Consider the following 5,637-nt stretch of genomic DNA (forward strand, 5'->3'; position numbering starts at 1 on the left):
CCTCCCTTGCACTGGCCCTTCTAAGACCCTGAACACAGGTTCTCACAGTCATATAGCTTTTCATAAAATTTGCAAGACAAATTTTAACCACAATCAGTGAAGATCCTGTTTCTTCTACTCTGATTTCCCTTTTGACAAGCTACCCCAATTGTCAGTGATGTTTTGGGATCCCATGGGTGTTCTGGGTAGGGGGGTGGGGGTGTTGAGTTTGAGAAACATCTAGTTTGGGTTTAGGGAGATATGCTTTATGAATGCAGTTCAGTTATTGTTAGGAATACTCCTATTGCCCACTGGCTGGGAGTTGTGAAAGGCGGATGAAGGGGACAAAGGTCATTTTATGACATGACGTGTCCTACAGCATCTGGCACTGGTAGTATGAGGTGAGTGGAGGAGCAACAAGGTTTGAAATGTTTGGAGCCAGAGGACAGTCTGTGGAACATTCACTAAAAGGAAGATTCAGTTCTCAAAGAAGCCAAGTCAAAATGCAAGTTCTTTCCTGTCAGGTACATACTTGAAAATGAAGCATAGACAATTATAATACATTATAGATATTTTTTCTATAGTTTTTTTTCCCCTTATTAATACAGTATTTATTTGTCTTCCCTCTGTCAAACCTTGAGCCAACCACTTTCCCCAGGCTGCCAGGGGAGGTATAGGAAAAGGAATATACAGGGCAAACGAGACACAGGAGAAAGACCTGTGGGAGGTGGAGATGGCTCCTTCACATGGCGAATAGGACAAGAAAGGCCAGCATCAGGCAAAAGAGCCCCATGGCCTCCGAGAGGCAAAGCCCAGAATGGCTTAGGAGAAGAGCTGTTTCTTCAGAGAGGGATTTCTGGCATAACCGATGATGAGGCTCCCAAACACAGTCCCAATTCCAGGCCCTTATAAGGTGCTTCATCTGTCAGTGTCTTGGGTGGTTTTAGCACCACTGGAGACAGTGATCGGCTCAACAGCTGAGGGGGGCTCCTGACCAAGAACGGGGTGGAGACAGACTTTGTATAGGCGTACATTTTCCCAAGGGATGAGGGGCTGTGGCAGGAGAGCTGCTCCCAGGGCCGAGAAGACAGAGAGTGCCTTTTCTATAGTTTTTGATGAGAATTATATACAACAATCTTTTTCAAAATTCCTGAGTTTGCAGTTGACAAGTCTGAAGCAGTACCACAAAAGCTAGGTGTCTGCAGTAGTTCATAAACAAAAAGGAGAGAGAGGGCTTTCAAAATTTAGAACAACAACATTAAAAATGTACATGACATTGCCAATTATGAACAGGAAACTAGGGAGAAATTTTCTAAACAACCAACGATAAATAGATTTTAATCAACTCTGTCAGGGGGAAGACTGAATTATTTTTCTACCCCCTCTATAGAAAATATGACAAGGGACACCTTGTGACTCAGTTAGTTAAACATCTGACTCTTGATTTTGGCTCAGGTCATGATCCCAGGGTTGTGGGATTGAGCCTGGCATTGGGCTCCTTGCTCAGCAGGGAGTCTGCTTGAAATGCTCTCCCTCTCCCTCTGCCACTCCCTGCCCCTGCTCCCACACATACTCCCTCCCATATTTACCTCTAAAATAAATAAATAAATAAATAAATAAATATTTAAAGAAGAAGAAGAAGGAGAGATTGGATTGGGCTAGGCCACCTGCCCAGGACCTCTCCACCCCAACAAGTATCCTGCTTGTGTCCTTCCAGAGTCGCCATCATAACCCCTCCTCCTCCTCCTTTCCTGATGACCACGAATTTTTTTTAAAGATTTTATTTATTTATTTGACAGCAAGAGAGCACAAGCAGGGGGAGCAGCAGGCAGAGGGAGAAGCAGGTTCCCCACCTGACATGAACCTCAATCCTAGGACTCTGAGATCATGACTTGAGCTGAAGGCAGATGCTTAACCAGCTGAGCCACCAAGGTGCTCTGAATTTGTATTTTTATAATATTCTACATGTGGTAGCTTCAAGAGGCAAATAACACACTATATTTATAATAAGGAATATCAGCTTTCTGCTCCCATTCTCCACCTGAGGTCTTCTCCCCATGGGAAACCACTGATTCTTTTTTTCTAGGTATTTATCTCCATATTTTACTTGAATATTTTATATTGCAATTTATTAAGTTTTTAATTGTAAGCATCATCTGATGACTTTTCACTGTAGAAAGAGTACTTTAGTTTTTTTCCATCTCCTCCTCCACTGTCCACCTTCCAACATGGACATTTCTTAAATGGGGGTTACATCAATATTTGGTGCTTACATTGTTATGAATATGTACTTTTTTTTTTTTTTTTTAGCAGAGACCTCTCTGTCCTCCTGCTTCAATTTGGACTGATTTTTCACTGGATCTGCTGTTCCCTTTTCTACAACCTTGCAACCCCCTCCGCCCATACCCTGTTGGAGTCCCTGCTTCCCTGTGCCTCCCTATTTTATGGTTTAATCTCCTACTTAAGGAGAGCATGTCCTTCAGGAACTTCCTGAGAAAGAGTTGGTGGAGGAAAATTTAAAGTCTTGGCCTGCGTTTAAATGACTTTGTTCTGCCTTCATATTTGATAGATAGTTTAGCTAGACACAGAATTCTAGGTTGGAAAAAATTTCCCTCAAAATTCTGAAGACCTTTTCCTATTATCTTCTAGCTCTTATTGTTGTTGGGAAATCCAAAACCACTCTTTCTTAGTTCTGTCTGCAAACTTCCAGGATCTTTTCCTTAATGCTAGTATTCTGAAGCCCACAGTGACATGACTTGTTGGGCCTTTTCTCTTTCCTTTTTCTGTATTGGAGGTACTTCAGTTCTGGAAAATATTCTTGTATTATTTCCTTGATAAACTTGTCATTTCCATTTACTCTGCTTTTCCTTTCGGAAACACCTATATCGTTATATATTTTCTAGGACTCTATTTTATTTTATGCCAAGAATATTTCTAGGCTCTTGGGACATATCAGTGTTCTAAAGAGACAAAAATCTCTGCCCTCGTGGAAATTGTTTCCTTGCAGTGATGGGTTCAATTCCTGGCTCCCCCTCTGACTGGCCATGATACCTTAGATAAGACATTTAAACCTTTCCTGTCTCAGTTTCCTTATCTCTAATGTGAGGTTATAATAGAAATTGCCTCCTGTTCCTCCAAATAAACATTGGTTGTTCAAGGACTAAAAGATTTATTTCATACAATGAATGGTACTAAAAGAATACCTAGCACACAGGAAGAACTGTAAACATGTTTAGGATTAACACTATTGCCCAACTAAGCATTTGAATCACCACAAAAGCGAAAGCAAAACTTCCAATCCCCTTGTGCAACTTGTCATTGTTCACTTGCAGATAAGCTGAGGCTGGGATGATAGGAGTAGTCATTCCAGCTCTTCCAATCCTGACCAGCTTTTATATTTCAGCACTACTGTAAAATGAAGTGACACCTGCATCAGTAAGTGAAGAGGTTTCCACTGGCTTAGCAAAGTCCATTTTAATGGTTTCCCTCAAGTATCAAGACTCCAGTTAAATTTATCTTGGGGACTAGAACTATGTAGGAAGGTCACCATTTGATTTTACCTTCTTCAGTCTTGGATCTGGAACACTAAGCTTATGTGTCAGGAAAACATCAGGTTCTTCTCTGAAAACCTGAACCCACTTGTTTGGCTCTGCTCCTATCACTTTGAAACTCACACTACCTCTGGTCCCAGCTCCCACTTTCAAAAACAGAATGTCACTCAAAGCCCTCCAATCTCCCCAGGAAAAGACTCTAGTTCTCACATCAGAACTTGAACTGCTGTTGAGTTCAGAGACTAAGAAGCTCCCAAGGACATGGGATCAGCCCAGAGTATTGGGTTGGAAGGAAATAACTCTCCTTTTTATAATGTCATCTAGCAAGCAGAAAAGATCTATTTCTTTAGTGATTTTTCTGGGAGAAAAAATATTTTTTTAAGGAGTTCTGAGATTATTAAAAGAGTTTCTCTAAAAGTTTTCTCTTTATCCTCTTTCTGATACATCTCTTATATTCTGGATTTGGGGTATAGTTGAAATGTCTAGGCTTGCTTATTGGGAGAAATGCACTATCAGGTTAGGGTGTGTAAAACATGGGTCTCTGAGAAATCATGGTTAGCTCCCTCTTTTTCAGTCCTTGACAACAATGTCACAAAGAAAGGGCAGTGGATTGATCCTTTAAAAAAAAAAACAAAACATAGAGGAGAAGGTTGAAAAATTTCAAGTCTCTCGGAAACTTTGTGTGGGAACTCCACCACTTTATCTTAAGGATACAAAGTAATGATGGTGATGATGACAGTTGTGAAGGGGATGATGCACTGTGCTCACTAAAAGCTTTTCATCTGTAGGCTCAAAGGACAGCACAACCACTAATTAATCCTAAGGCAAGGTAGGCAAATATCATTACCTCCAATCTGCAAATTAGGAATCCAGGCAGGAGGAAACTAAACCCTTAACCAGAGCCATCTCAGAGTGAAGACTAGAAATGAAATGAAGAGTCCCTGTGTCCTAACTTTCTACTGGCCACCTCGAAGTGGGCTACTGTAGAGCTTTCTTTCTTCCTTCCCTTTTTTTTTTTTTTTTTAAGATTTTATTTATTTATTTGAGAGAGAGAGAGCACAAGCAGAGGGAGCAGCAGAAGGAGAGGGAGAAGCAGACTCTCCACTGACCAGAGAGCCTGACACAGGGCTCAATCCCAGGATGCACAGATCATGACCTGAGCCAAAGACAGATGCTTCACCAACTGAGCCACCAAGGTGCCCCAAAAGGATTTCTCTTATTCCATAGACAGAGGTAGCTCCTTGTTGCATCTAACCCTCTTTTTTACAGAGTTCAGTAAGGGCAGGGATGAGACTTGGTGGAATGATGTTTCCACCACAGAATGGTTCTGAGGGTGGCCACATCTCCCACCAATCAACTTGAAGGCGAGAACTGTAACTCACACTTTGTACCACTTGTAATATGCAGCATAGAGTCCAACCATAGATCTCCATGGTTTTGGTTATTTCTTGATTAATAGTACTAGTTTTTGGCAGGGAAAAGGGCATATTTCCTTTTTCTGTAAAGTCTATTAGCTTACTTTAATTTTCTTTTTTAAAAGATTTTATTTATTTATTTGACAGAGAAATCACAAATAGGCTGAGAGGCAGGCAGAGAGAGGAGGAGAAAAGCTCCCTGCTGAGCAGAGAGCCTGATGCGGGGCTTGCTCCCAGGACCCTGGGATCATGACCTGAGCCGAAGGCAGAGGCTTTAACCCATTGAGCCACCCAGGTGTCCCTTAGTTTAATTTTATTGGTTCAAGAGGTAATTTAGAGAGTGTGGCAGAGATAGTAGCTGATCAGCAAGAATTTGTCTTCCCTCTCACGTCAAGTTGTTTCAGGGAAGGGGCTGTCAAATTGGAAACAATATTTCCCAGCACTTTTTGTCCTGCTGACTAGTTCTGGCCAATGGAATGTGAGAGGAAATGGTGTGTGCCATTTCCAGGCTGAGAGAGTTCAGTGTCTGATGTGCTTCCCATCTTTATACCTCTGGTAGCCACCTTAGGACAATGCATGGAAGATGGCCGAGCTAAAGAACTTAATTTCCTGTGTTGCACACTTGGAGGGGAACCCCCAAGTCATATCCACATTACACTTCAGATAAGTGATAAGTCAACCTCTTTTATTGT

General features: G+C 41.7%; 1 pseudogene; it reads right to left on the reverse strand.

The window, feature by feature from the left end:
• Positions 1-721: 721 nt before the first annotated feature.
• On the reverse strand, positions 722-1,056 carry LOC123391113 (annotated as a pseudogene).
• Between the last annotated feature and the right edge of the window lie 4,581 nt (positions 1,057-5,637).

Source organism: Mustela putorius, unplaced genomic scaffold (genome assembly GCF_011764305.1).
Source record: "Mustela putorius furo isolate JIRA1106 unplaced genomic scaffold, ASM1176430v1.1 tig00000179_pilon_pilon_pilon, whole genome shotgun sequence".
Lineage (NCBI taxonomy): Eukaryota > Metazoa > Chordata > Mammalia > Carnivora > Mustelidae > Mustela > Mustela putorius.